The sequence below is a fragment of the Dermochelys coriacea genome, chromosome 1 (assembly GCF_009764565.3).
Source record: "Dermochelys coriacea isolate rDerCor1 chromosome 1, rDerCor1.pri.v4, whole genome shotgun sequence".
Lineage (NCBI taxonomy): Eukaryota > Metazoa > Chordata > Testudines > Dermochelyidae > Dermochelys > Dermochelys coriacea.
In genome coordinates, this window is record NC_050068.2 from 291,257,990 (window position 1) to 291,272,720 (window position 14,731).

General features: G+C 42.4%; 1 protein-coding gene across 9 annotated transcripts in view; it reads right to left on the minus strand.

Moving 5' to 3' along the window:
• Window positions 1-8,456, minus strand: part of TBK1 (TANK binding kinase 1) — a 57,357-nt gene extending 48,901 nt beyond the window's left edge. For 4 of the 9 annotated variants that reach the window (XM_043493931.1, XM_043493938.1, XM_043493933.1 and 1 more), the window contains exon 1: window positions 8,254-8,400. The gene's annotated coding sequence lies outside the window, so the exon portion shown is untranslated. The other 5 variants (XM_043493907.1, XM_043493923.1, XM_038387679.2 and 2 more) reach the window with 5 other exon arrangements.
• Window positions 8,457-14,731: the final 6,275 nt, after the last annotated feature.

Here is a 14,731-nt window from a genome sequence, read left to right on the forward strand (position 1 = left end):
GGGATTGATGCTTTGCATGATGCTATCTTGACTACCTCTTGCCAAGAGTCAAATCTACTGAATCTTGTTTGTTCAGCAGAAAAGTGCACATAGACCATAAGTACACAAAGAATTCTGTCTTTACCAATTTTATTCAGAAACTAAACAATTTAATGGCTGACTAGAAAGTGATCATCTCACAGCCCAATAGATACTAATGTGACATTTTTACATAAGAGGTCCCTTGTCCTCCTCCACTCTTATTTTTAAAGGTAATGTATGCCAAGACCAATAGAAAAAAATTGCCTGAGCCATAGCACCCTACAAAACAGTATATCACGCTATCGGATCTAGGACTTCATTTGATGGATGATAAAAATCTAGCAGACAGGAAACCATTTACAGTATGGTACAAAATATTGACAAAAATCTCAAACAGTGAAAATAGGAATCAGATCTAAGCCTAGGATATTTGTACTGATGTAACCACACTGATACAGCTGCACCAGTGGAAATGCTTAACGTACATGTGGAGCCTTGGTGCAAACAAGAGCTTGCACTTGCACTGGGCCTACAAATTTACCCTAATTGTGAGTTCAACTGTAAATAGTTATAGAAAGTTTATAAAATGTCTCAGTAACCCATAACAAATGTTGATGCAAGAAGGTGCAAAAGGGAGTAAGACTGTATTAACCTAAACAAAAAGGCCTACTGATTTAATTCAAGAACTATGTTAAGGTCATGCCTGGTAAACAAGAGACTGGACCGGACTGGACTGGCTGGACTGGAAATCAACAGACCAAAACGTTTTTTTTTAAATTAGGCCTAATGTGGGGGGGGGGGGGGGGGAAGAGATGATGAGCTGTTCCAGTGGCGCTCAGCCTTTCCAGACTACTGTACCCCTTTCAGGAGGCTGATGTCTTGCGTATCCCAAATCTCACCTCACAAACTATTTGCTTACAAAATCAGACATAAAAATACAAAAGTGTCACAGCACACTATTACAGAAAAATTGCTTACTTTTTAATTTTTATCATATAACTATAAAATCAATTGGAATATAAATACTGTACTTACATTTCAGTTTATAGAGCAGTATAAATGAAATTTTACTTTCTACTGACTTTGCTAGTGCTTTTTATGTAGCCTGTTTTAAAACTAGGCAAATATCTAGATGAGTTGATGTACTCCCTGGAAGACCTCTGCATACCCCCAGGGGTATGTGTACCCCCTGGTTGAGAACCACTGAGCTATTCTGCCCATCACTCCCTTTTGGGGTCTTCAAAAAGAGACTTCAGGAGGAAAAGCTGGCTCTGGTGAACACTGGCTGGCTGAAAGACAAGAGAGGGGAAGGAAGAAACTTCACCATCATGGCTGCCATCCCCACTGTCTCCTGCGTCCCCAGACCTTCTTTATCCCAATTCTGAGAAATGTCTGATCAGGACATCAGTTCCAAAGAGAGGGAACCAGATGACATTGCCACCATCACTTGCTGAATCCCAAACACTACCTGAGATGTGACTTTGTCGTCACCCCTCCTTGTGTGTTCTTTACCTTCACCACTTTATTTCTTCTCTTTCCTACCTCTCCTTTTTCCTTCTGTTTAATATACAATCTTGGCTGGCTAAGCAGACTCTTAGTTTGCAACCCTGCTATAAGCCTGTGACCAGAAAAAGGAAGCTAAAAGCAATACCCTGAACATCCTGATGCTGGTACAAGTATGTCAGGTCTCAGAGCAGCTGAAAACACTGTGCCACATCTGTGTTTTATTTTGTTTTTTTTCCCCAGCACTGAGGTTGTAAGTGAGAAATACCACCAGAGATGCTGCATTTTCTGTCTTTGCTGTTCTTTTCTTTCCTCTTCTGTGTGTGTTTTGTTTTCCTACGAATGGACGTTCATAACAGCAACAATGACAGCTCCAGTACATCCCAGCTAACTTTTCCCAAAAATAACAGTAATTACTATCTTCAACACCATCTAAAAGACTTGCACACAAGGGTTGTTTTTTTTTTTTTTCTAGTCTTGTAATCTTCTAAAGACTCTCCACAGCTAAAGGGAATAAGGGATTTTTTTTTTTAAATGAAAGCCTTACTTTTTCAAATGCTCTAACTTTCTGTTTTCCCCCTGTATCTTTAATAAAGGGTTTTTAAATGTTTAATAATGAGTTTGCCATGGTTTTAAGCAGGCTCAGATCTTTGCATTCCAAACCCTGAACTTTATTTAAAACTGTTTCATGTTGGACAGTTATAGGGTCATATTAACACCTTTGTTCTTGAGGCCCATATATTCCTTCCTAAAAAAAATACAATACACCATTGCAACTTACTCTGGTTTCACCCTATCCAAGGTAAAAAATAACCATTTCCCCCAACATCACAACCCTCAATTTAAAGGAATAACACAGTTGTATTCTGACCTACTTTTAACAATCTTCAATCAACTTTCTATTTAATTTCTAAAAATATAATTTGCTACATCTTTTCCTTATTTTTGTTTTACTTCCTTTCCCATTCTGGCTTCACTCCACCTTTTTTTTCTTATAATAGTTCAGAGTGTTTCTTTTTATGTTTATGCAGCATCTATTACTTTCTCTTTTTTCTCCCTCTTTACCACCACCATCTCCTCCTCCTCTTTTTCCCAAATCCACTCACTCTTCTCTCTCCTTTAGAGATTTAGGATGATACTGACTGATGTTACTAAAATGGAGACACCCAGAAAAAGAGAGTGCATTTAAAACTGTGGGGAGGAGTGGACAAAACAGAGCACATAGTACACAACATAGCAGGACAAAAGAAAAGTATACAAGGTAAGGAAAAAACTGAGAGAAAAAAGGAAACAGATACTAAAAATGCTGGAAAAGATACACATTGCCTTCTCTGTAATCTCTCTCCTTTTTCCCCAGAGCTAGGGAGCAGATTTTTATTTAAACTTATTTTTTCAAATTGCTAGGAATAATTTCTCACATCATCTTTGTACCTTGGATATTAGATTAGAATGTCTCCCTGTCTCAACCTGTCCTTTGTCCTCCTTGCATGACTGTGCCTTTCTGAACTAGCTCTAAAAACTTTGTTTCATTTTCACTTCTAGTTTATGATCACGGATGAGGAAGTAGTTCTGTACAGGGACCTAAAAGCAGTCTAGCTTACTATTTGTTTTAATTTTTTCTTCCTAATGACTCGTATATTTGTATTTTAGGTTATGATTTAGCATCCTGAGCATTTTTCAGTTTTTGGTGGGGAGGTTTGCTCTATTTGTCAGCAGGTTAGTGTTTGGTGAATTCAAGAAGGGATTGTATATAGTAGGAATGGATTATGGATTATTTTGCATTGACTGCTCTGGTTAAGATGAGAAATTTAGTGCTCTCTCTTGTATGTTAGTCAGCAGGAGGAACTGACCCAGTTTTGCTTTGCATGCATAATACCTAGGACTTGAAAAATTTACCAGACCTCTAATAGCCAGAAGACTTAACAAAGCTGAGAGGTCCCTCTGTCTAGGGGAAATGACTAAAGGAGAAGGCAAAGTCTGACCACCCCCATACCAAGGCTGCTGGGATTCCTACTAAGGTACTCTTCTTGGGAACTCATCCATTGTTGTTTCTAGTACAATCAAAAGCCCTTACCCACTGGAAAGGAGGAGTATTCTTTTTCTCTGAAACTCCTGGCTTCTAGTCTGCTGCCCTTCTCTCTACTTCTGCTTTTTTGGCCTCCTCCCCAGAAAATATTGTCTGTATTATGAAGATGCCCAAAACCTCCAATGTGCTAGTTGTTGTACAAACACTTAAGACATGAACTACGCCCCCAAGATCTTAAGAATATAAGGGCCAGACAGGGTCAGACCAATTGTCCATCTAGCCCAGTATCCTGTTCACTTCAGAGGGAATGAACAGAACAGGGCAATTTATCGAGTGATCCACCCATTGTTGTTTAGTCCCATCTTCAGGCAGTCAGAGAGTTAGGGACACCTGGAGCATGGGGTTGCATCCCTGACCATCTTGAATAATACCCACCAATGGGCCTATCCTCCATGAACTTATCTAATTCTTTTTATAACCCAGTTATAGTTTTGGCTTTCACAACATTCCCTGGCAACTAGCTCCATGGGTTGATTGTGCATTGTGTGAAGAAGTACTTTTTTTGTTTGCTTTAAACTTGCTGCCTATTAATTTAATTGGGTGACACCTGGTTCTTATGTTGTGTGAAGGGGTAAATAACACTTCCTTATGCACTTTCTCCACACCATTCATGATTTCGTAGGCTTCTATCATATCCCCCCTTAGTTGTCTCTTTTCTAAGCTGAAAACTCCCAGTCCTTTTCATCTCTTCTCATATGGAAGCTGTTCCATCCCCTAATCATTTTTGTTGCCCTTCTCTGTATTTTTTCCAACTCTAATATCTTTTCTGAGATGGGGCAACCCAGAACTGCACACAATACTCAGGGCATGGACATACTACTGATTTATATAGGGCATTATGATATTTACTTTCCCCTTATCTATCCCTTTCCTAATAGACCCTAACATTGTTAGTTGTTGGGGTTTTTTGACTGACACTGCACAGATGTTTTCAGAGAACTATTCACAAGGACTCCAAGATCTGTCTTGAGTGGTAACAGCTAATTTAGACCCCTTCATTTTGTAGGTATAGTTGGAATTATGTTTTCCAATGTGCATTACTTTGCACTTATCAACATTGAATTTCATCCGTCATTTTGTTGTACAGTCACCCAGTTTTCCGAGATACCTTTGTAACTCCTCCCAGTCTGCTTTAGACTTATCTTGAGTAATTTTGCATTGTCTGCTACCTTTGCCACCTCACTGTCTACCCCTTTTTCAGAATCATTTATGAACATGTTGAACAGCACTGATCACAATACAGATCCTTGGGAGACCAAACTTTTTACCTCTCTCCCTTTATTTCCTGTCTTTTAATCAGTTACTGATCCATGAGAGGACCTTCCCTCATATCCCATGACTGCCTACTTTGTTTAAGGCCTTTGGTGAGGGACCTTGTCAAAGACTTTCTGAAACTCCAACTACACTGTACACACTGGATGACCCTTGTTCACATGATTCTTGAACAGCGCCCCCCCAAGAATTCTAATAGATTGGTGAAAAGCCACATGGACTTTTCCCCAACATATCATATCCATCTGTGTCCCTAATAATTCTGTTCTTTACAATAGTTTCAACTAGGACTGCTGCACGATTAAACAAAAGAAATAGTATTTTTCAATTCACTGTTGTAACTGGCGTCGCAAGATATTTGTGCCAAACACGCTAAAGATTGATATGCTTCAGCCATCGTTCCAGAGGACGTGCTTCCATGCTGATGACGCTTGTTTAAAAAAAAAATAAATAATGCATTAATTAAATTTGTGACTGAACTCCTTTGGGGAGAACTGTATGTCTCCTGCTCTGTTTTACCCAGATTCTGCCATATATTTCATGTCATAGCTGTCTCAGATGATGACCCAGCACATGTTGTTCATTTTAAGAACGCCTTCACTGCAAACTTGACAAAATGCAAAGAAGATACTAATGTGAAATTTCTAAAGAGAGCTACAGCACTCAACCCAAGGTTTAAGAATCTGAAGTGCCTTCCAAAATCTGAGAGGGATGAGGTGTGGAGCATGCTTTCAGAAGTCTTAAGAGCAATATTCTGATGCAGAAACTACAGAACCCAAACCACCAAAAAAGAAAAGCACTCTTCTGCTGGTGACATTTGACTCAGATGATGAAAATGAACATGCATCAGTCTGCACTGCTTTGAATCGTTATTGAGCAGAACCCATCATCAGCATGGACGCATGTCCTCTGGAATGGTGGCTGAAGCATCAAGGGCCATATGCATCATTAGCACATCTGGCATGTCAATATTTTACAACACGGGCTACAACAATAGTGCCATGCAAACACCTGTTCTCAATTTCAAGGTGACACTGTAAACAAGAAGCAGGCAGCATTATCTCCCATAAATGTAAACAAACTTATTTCTCTTAGTGACAGGCTGAACAAGAAATAGGACTGAGTGGACTTGTAGGCTCTAAAGTTTTACATTGTTTGTTTGTTTCTGAATGCAGTTATTTTGTACATAATTCTACATTCGTAAGTTCAACTTTCATGATAAAAGAAAAGGAGTACTTGTGGCACCTTAGAGACTAACAAATTTATTTGAGCATAAGCTTTCATGAGCTACAGCTCACTTCATCGATGCATTCAGTGGAAAATACAGTGGGGAGATTTATATACATAGAGAACATAAAACAATAGAGAACACTTCAATCTCTTTGGTCTCTCTATTACAGACCTAAAAGTTGCAATTCTTTAACAAAAAAACCTTCAAAAACAGACTCCAACGAGAGACTACTGAATTGGAATTAATTTGCAAACTGGATACAATTAACTTAGGCTTGAATAGAGACTGGTAGTGGATAGGTCATTACACAAAGTAAAATTATTTCCCCATGTTTATTTCCCCCCACATCCCCAGAGTTCCTCCGATGTTCTTGTCAAGTGCTGGAAATGGCCCACCTTGATTATCACTACAAAGGTTCTCCCCTCCTTCCCCCCCACCCCGCTCTCCTGCTGGTAATAGCTCACCTTAAGTGATCACTCTCCTTACAGTGTGTATGGTAACACCCATTGTTTCATGTTCTCTGTGTGTGTATATAAATCTCCCCACTGTATTTTCCACTGAATGCATCTGATGAAGTGAGCTGTAGCTCACAAAAGCTTATGCTCAAATAAATGTGTTAGTCTCTAAGGTGCCACAAACACTCCTCTTTCTTTTGTGAATACAGACTAACACGGCTGCTACTCTGAAACCTTTCATGATAAAGAGATTGCACTACAGTACTTGTATTAGGTGAATTGAAAATATAGCTTCTCTGCAGTGGCCTTGTCTTCTTTGAGTGCTCCTTTAGCAGCTGAATTGTCCAGTGGCCCTATGTTTGGCAGGCTTCCTGCTTCTCATGTATTTTAAAAAATAATCTGCTGTTAGTTTGTGTCTTTGGCCAGTTGCTCTTCAAATTCCTTTTTGGCCTAATTATACTTTTAAACTCTGGCAAGTCAGGTATATGTTCCTTTCTATTTTCCTCAGTAGGATATTACCTTTTTAAATTTAAAAAGGTAATATCTTTTTGTCTCTAGCTGCCTCCTTTTATTCTCCTCCATGAACTTATCTAGTTCTTTTTTGAATCCTGTTATAGTCTTGGCCTTCACAACATCCAAAAGCTGGAATTATTCCACCAGATGGAATTATTTTCTTAAATGAAAGTCTGAAAGCTTATATTCCACAAAAGATAATGGTTCCCATTTCCTCCTCTCTTCCCCCCACCCCTTCCCCACAGGTGCCTAGTCGAAGAGACTCCAAGATTTAAAAACATAAAATAATTCAGTGGTTCTTAAACTTTTGTACTGGTGACCCCTTTCACATAGTAAGCCTCTACGTACAATCCCTCCTTATAAATTAAAAAACACATTTTTATATATTTAACCCCCTTATAAATGCTGGAGGCAAAGCAGGGTTTGGGGTGGAGGCTGACAGCTTGTAACCCCCCTGTAATAACCTCAGGAGGCCCTGAGGTGTTGTGACCCCCAGTTTGAGAACCCCTGAAATAACTGAATGAACTGTGGCTCAGTTTTGGGATGAGGTGATTAAAGGTCATATACATCCATGAACAAATCAGGATACCGTTCCTGGAGTCGGAAACCATGTCAGCCAGGCACCAACTCAATGCCTTACCCACCATGTCGATCACTTACAGGGAAACTCCCTCCTCCATCTGGACAGACTTTAAAGGCAGCTTGTAAAATCTCTCGCGCCAGGACCAAAGGATTTTGTGGTGTTTAATGTTTAAGACGTTGTAAGCCTCAGGCACGCGGCCACAGCTCAGCAGCGCGGTCACCCCAAGGCGAGCCCCGGCAGCCCCAGGCTGATGCTCGCTGCCCTAGGACTAGAGCCCAGTTTGGGGAACCGAAGGCGCCTCGCTGACCTGCCCCACTCCCGGCACCGGGGGCAGAGGACAGGGGGCCTGGTCAGGTCACCGGGACGGCGGGGCGGCCGGCATAGCGCGGGGCTGGAGGGGAGCCGCCAGGCCGCCCCCAGCAGGGGCGGGCGCACCGGGCTGGCTCCTGTTCCCTCTCCCGACTCGGTCCCGAGCTCACGCAGCAAGTCGCCGGCGGGCTTGATCCCCGCACCCTTGGCCCCGGCAGCGGCCGTAGCCCCGGCTCCCACCACAGCGCTGAGACCGCCCCGAGACCCGGCCCGGCCCTACCTGCAGACAGCGGCCCCTTCCCAGCGCCGCGATCCGCGACTCCCGCCGGGCCCTGCCAAGCTAAAGCTTGTTCCCGCCGCTTCCGGCTTCCTGCAACGGCGACGCTGGGGAGGCGGGGCGGTGCCATGGCGTGTCAGGCCTGGCCGTGCCTCCGCGCGGGTACTTCCCACGGGCGCTCCGGCCCCGGGCCCAGCCGGGGGAGCCCCGCGCCGCGCCGCGCCGAGCCCTGCGGCGGGCCCGATCCAGCGACACCGACCTCACCCCCGCCAGTCCCCCGACATCCCCCTCAGAGCCCCAGCAGCCCTGCTCATCCCCAGCCATCACCTCAGACCCCCCCCCGCCCATCCCGCCTCAGACTCCCCCGCCCTCCCCTCCTAGTCCCAAACGTCCCTCGTTGTAGCCCCCCTGTCCCCTCCCGACCACTGCCATCCCTCTTCTCACACCCCCCCCCTCCCCATCGTGTATTTCCAAAGGGTCTCGCTGCTCCTTGCCAACCGCCCAAGACTATTGAGACGCTGGAGTCGTGTGTTCCGCTTCAGGTTCGGGAGGGGGGGTGTTCTCTGGGGGTTAGACTTATGCTCCTCGCTCCCCACCCTCGCTCCTGTACCCCTTATCCCTCTAGATGGCCTCAGTCCGTTCCCCCCCTTAACGCCATAGCAGCTTCTCTGCACCTACCGTCCTACCCCCTTCTTTTGTATTCTCTATCATCCCTTCCACCCCTTGCATTCCAGTCACGCTTCCCGGCCCGCGGCAGCCGAAGCACTGAGAGCGCGAGCGAGGTAGTGTCCCTCATCTCGCTTACGGTGACACTGTATCTACCCCTCGGCCCCTAGGAGGAGCCTGAGCAGGGGACGCTATGCTCAGTCTTGGCAGCCCTGGGGTGGAGCATGCTCATTGCCGGTGCAATCTTTGGAGGGTGCAGCTGCTAAACTCTAGGCGAGTATCTACTGATCACATACAAACAGATTTTTCGCATTGGAGGCTTAGATCTAGGCCAAATTTAGGTGAATTGTCAAAGGAACTACAGGAGGCACAGTCATGACACTAGAGTGACACCCCATCCCCATCCTCCACCACTCCCACATTTCAAGTTCCCACCCCGAAGCATGAAGCTCCAAAGCTTCTCAACAAAACAGTTGTGAACGTATTTTTTTAACAAAAGGGGCAACACTATTTTTCCCTAATCTCATTTTCTCAAAGATGAACCATTTTATCTGAAACTTTAAAAGCCTGAGGCAGACAGCCAGAATAGATAGTTTCATCCTGAAGCGTTAAAGTTTGGCAAATTATAAGATCTGAACACAGTCTTAAAACATAAAGCATCAGGCAACCTTAACTGTAGGCAGCACTACCAGATCTGCGTTTAAAATACACAAAAACAGTAAATCTATGAATGTTTCTGAATTCTGAGAATGTTAGAGGTTACTTTGCCAATACCAGGTTTCAGAGTAGCAGCCGTGTTAGTCTGTATTCGCAAAAAGAAAAGGAGTACTTGTGGCACCTTAGAGACTATAAATAAATTTGTTAGTCTCTAAGGTGCCACAAGTACTCCTTTTCTTTTTGCCAATACCAAATTTATAGGTTTGAGAGCAGAAAATTGAAGCAGTCATCTAAATTCAAAGTAGAATGATGTTGTACATTTGTTGTTGCTTTAAATATCCAGTATTCATCACAGATGATCTTTGTGAGCCAGAATAGGAGAAATCTTACCTGATCATATCCTTTCTACTAGCAGCATCTCCCACAATTCTGAGACATGTGAGGTATTCCCCTCTAGCCTGCAATTTGCAGGGACAGTTCAACTTGAAACATAGCCCCTACTAATCCCTTCCCCTTCTCCAGCTTGCTGTCAGATGATTAATTAAAAAGCTGTGAAAAAGTTTTAGACTGTGGTTAGTAACAATCATTCAATGCCAAGCAGTAAACTATGTACAGTAGGCTAAATAGCCTACAAATAGTAGACATAAAAAGTTACATTTTGTTCCTTTGGCTAATGAAGCCATACCGGGAAGGGTAGAATCATGGAAGACATTGCTAGCAGCAAGAAAGTTATTGTGTAAAAAATTTCCCCTTTTGTAGTCCAGTATCTGAGACATATGTGAAGTAGCAAGCAGTGAAAATAAATAGAGATGGATAAAGTAGTAGAATGAGATAGGGAGAGTCCCCCACAAAATTAATTGCCAAAAGGGCAAACTGTTTCTGGATCACCAAATGTAGCACCTTCTTGCCAAAGGATGCCTGTGCAGAGGACAGAAAGTCCATTTTCTAGTGTCTGTTATGTCCTGATTAAGAGCTTCTGGAACAAATCACGCAAAGTATATAGTTTTAAAGTAAGATTCCATAGATCACTGGTTTAATCCAGTAGGTCACAGCATGCAGCTTCTCTGGTTGTAGCTAACTGAACTCCCCCTAGTCAAAACAAAAGCGTGGAATGGGCTAAAGTGATCCAACTGCCATACTTACTCTAAAAGACTGGCACAAATAACAGAATGGATTCTCCATAAACACTAGCGTCTAACAAACAGAAGTTAATAGAGGCCCATGTTGCTGACCTACAGATTTCCTCAGTGGGAGCACAGATTCATGACTTCATAAGTAGAAAGAAAGATCTTGTGCCTTGATGACATCAGGAACAGGTGAACCTGATGCCTTCTCTGCCTCTACAATGCATAACTTGACCAATCTGGTCACAGTTTGGACACCTAGAGCCCTTGGCACTTCAGGTGAAAGGAAATGATCGTGTCAATTCAGTGCACTTAAGACAGGTCTTTGGTGTTCTACGAACATCCAGATTGTCAGTTTTTCTTCAGGATGTTGTGGCTTTGGACTGAATGACGGGACTACCTTCTGTGAGGAACAGAAAGAGGAGTTTACTTTTGGCAAGAAGATTCTGGGGTCATGATGAATTTCCAGCCTGGATAAAGCTGCCAACTCTAAAAATTCATCTTGCAGATGTGATAGTGACCAAGAAACAGGTTTTGTCGGATAGACAAAATGGTGTGACTAATGTTCATGATTCAAAACTGTGTGTGATCAGGACTTCTAGCACCAGTGGGTCCCTTATAGAAAAGATTTGTCTGACAACAGGTCTAGCCAGTCTGACTGGTCTGAGAGATCTGGGTACTTGAGGATTATCTGCCAATAAACCCAGAAGATCCAGTATGTAAGATGCTACTTATATCTGACACCTAGCATGCAACAGTGGTGGGCTGGAATCCTTTTTCCCCACTATCTTGAAGAAATCCAGAATAGCTGGGATGCCAGGGTCCTTAGGGCTTCTTTTGTTTTCCTGACATGAGCTAAACCTAGTCCAGATGGAGCAGTAGGCCTTTAGTGTCGAAGCTCATATAGAGAGGAGTCAGACTGAATGCAATTAATATTCCCTCTCAATAACCATGCTATCAGCTGTGGACATTTTGGGTCTAAATGAAGGATAGGGTGTTCGTGACTGGTGTTGGTCTCACTGATAGATGCAGCGGGGGTTCTAGTGCCAAGTCTATCAGAACTGAAAACCAGTGTCCTGAAATGATCACCTTTGCTACTTTTCACCCTATCTTCTGACCTTCCCTAGAAGAAATGGATATGCATAAAAGCCCCATGGTCATTTGTCTGAACTCTTAGAGGCAGTGCTACCACCTCTGGTTTTGCCATGTAATCAGCAGTTCCAGAGGTTTCCCCTGGAAGAGGAGAGCTCTCCTTCCTCAGGAGAAGAGACAGTGCTTGAGTCAGAGTTCCTATATTTCTTTCCTTTTCATTTTTTGGCCCTTTTCATCTGCTTCACAGGAGTTGCCACCCAGTCCTGGCAGGGTCTCTTGTGACACTTTATCTAGTGCCTGGAGTTCCTTAGATGTGTCTTCTTTTGTGTCTCCACCTCAGAGTCACACACTCCATGCCTGGAGGGGGGGGAGCCTCATTGCTAGGGTCCTGGGGTTTGTTTCAGAAGGGGAGCTGTGTACCAGCCCAGAGCACTTAGGACTCCTTTCAATATTTGTGGGGGCATATGAGCCCTTAAAGTTTTTTTCCTCCCTTCTGGCTCAGCTCTACCCCAGGACTTGGCCCCTGAGCTGGTCAGCTGGTATCCTCATGACCCTTGGAAATCCAGGCATGCAATGGTGAGTGCGAGCTGCAAGCCCATTATTCATTTGCCTCAGCAGGTGGGAGAGATGTGGGTGGAACTTGGGCTCTATCCCAAACATGCCAGCCAGCACAGCTGAAGGGGCACATGTAAGGTAGTAATTTGCTATTATCCAGGACCAAATACAGCCAGGAGCAAGCAGGAAGAAATCTGGCCTGAGGCATAATTGCTACCTTGCAACCTTCAGTCTAGCCCTTACATAATTAGTAGGGCTGTCAAGTGATTAAAAAAACTTAATCACGATTAATTACATTGTTAACAATTTATTTAATATGTTGGAGGTTTTCTACATTTTCAAATATATTGATTTCAATTACCACACAAAATACAAAGTGTACAGGACTCACTTTATATTTTTGATTACAAGTATTTGCACTGTAAAAAACAAAAGAAATAGTATTTTTCAATTCACCTAATACAAGTACTATAGTACAAACTATCATGAAAGTTGAACTTACAAGTGTAGAATTAAGTACAAAAAAAACTGCATTCAAAAATAAAAATGTAAAACTTTAGAGCCTACAGTCCACTCAGTCCTATAGTTCAGCCAATTGCTCAGACAAACAAATGTGTGTACATTTGCAGGAGAGAATGCTGCCCACTTCTTGTTTAAGTCATCTGAAAGCGAGAACAGGCATTCTCATGGCACTGTTGTAGCTGGCGTCACAAGATATTTACGTGCCAGGTGCACTAAAGATTCATATGTCCCTTCATGCTTCAACCACCGTTTGAGAAGACATGCATCCATGCTGATGACGGGTTTTGTTCAACAATCGAAAGCAGTGTGGACCAATACATGTTCATTTTCATTATCTGAGTCAGCTGCCACTAGCAGAAGGTTGATTGTCTTTTTTGGTGGTTCAGGTTCTGTAGTTTCTGCATCGGAGTGTTGCTCATTTAAGACTTCTGAAAGTATGCTCAACACCTCATCCCTCTCAGATTTTGGAAGGCACTTCAGATTCTTAAACCTTGGGTCTAGTGCTGTAGCTATCTTTAGAAATCTCACATTGGTACCTTTTTTGTGTTTTGTCAAATCTGCAGTGAAAGCATTCTTAAAAGGAACAACATGTGCTGGCTCATCATCCGAGACTGCTATAACATGACATATACAGCAAAATGGGGGTAAAACAGAGCAGGGGACATTGAACTCCCTGGGGGAGAATTGTGTCACAAATTTAATTAATGCATTATTTCTTTAATGAGCATGGAAGCATGTCCTCTAGAATGGAGGCTGAAGCATGAAGGGGCACATGAAGGTTTAGCATATCTGGCACATAAATACCTTGCAATGCCAAAAGTGCCATGCAAATGCCTCTTCTCACTTTCTGGTGACATTGTAAATAAAAAGAGGGCAGCATTATCGCCTATAAATGTAAACAAACTTGTTTCTCAGTTATTGGCTGAACAAGAAGTAGGACTGAGTGGACTTGTAGGCTTTGAAGTTTTACATTGTTTTGGTTTTGAATGCAGTTATGTAACAAAAAAAATCTACATTTGTAAATTGCACTTTCACAACAAAGATTGCACAACAGTACTTGTATGAGGTATTGAAAAATACTATTTAAGTTATCATTTTTACAGTGCAAATATTTGTAATAAAAAAGAATATACACTTTGATTTCAATTACAACACAGAATATATATGAAAATGTAGAAAAATATCCAAAACATTTAATAAATTTAAGTTGATACTCTATTGTTTAACAATGATTAATCGTGATTAATTTTTTGAGTTAATCATGTGAGTTAACTGTGATTAATCCACAGCCCTAATAATTAGATTACAGGTAATATAATGAAAGTAAGCCAGGACTCTGTTAGAGCCAGTGAAAATTTAAATCACTGAAGAATCCACACCAAGAGGGCAGTCCCTCAGTTTGTTCTGGGTATCTCTCTAGAGAGCCATATAATATTTGACTTAACCCCCTCTGTCCCACAGGACTATCCTTTTAGTCAAAAAATGTGACAGTTTAGAAGATATTTGATGATCATAGTGGGTGAGGGTGGTTGAGTTCTTCCACAAGTGTATTGGAATTTGTTCCAGTTGTACCAAGCTGTGAATCTGCTAATGACTGCCAGAAAGTTTGGATCCTTGCTGGACATTCCTAGGATTAGTTATTTGGCAGCCTTTCTACTCCTAGTAATCTGGTTTGCTGTAGCCTAGTTGAAGGACAGACTGTCATTTTTTTAAATGAGTATTGTGACTCTTGAGTCTTATTTTAAAGTACTATGTAATGTAGGAAAAAAATTGCCCACTCCTGATTATCTGTGGGGTATGTTGACTCCACAATCTTATGTAGATATTTATTCTTGGGAGAAAACTAGGACTCATTGCATAACTAT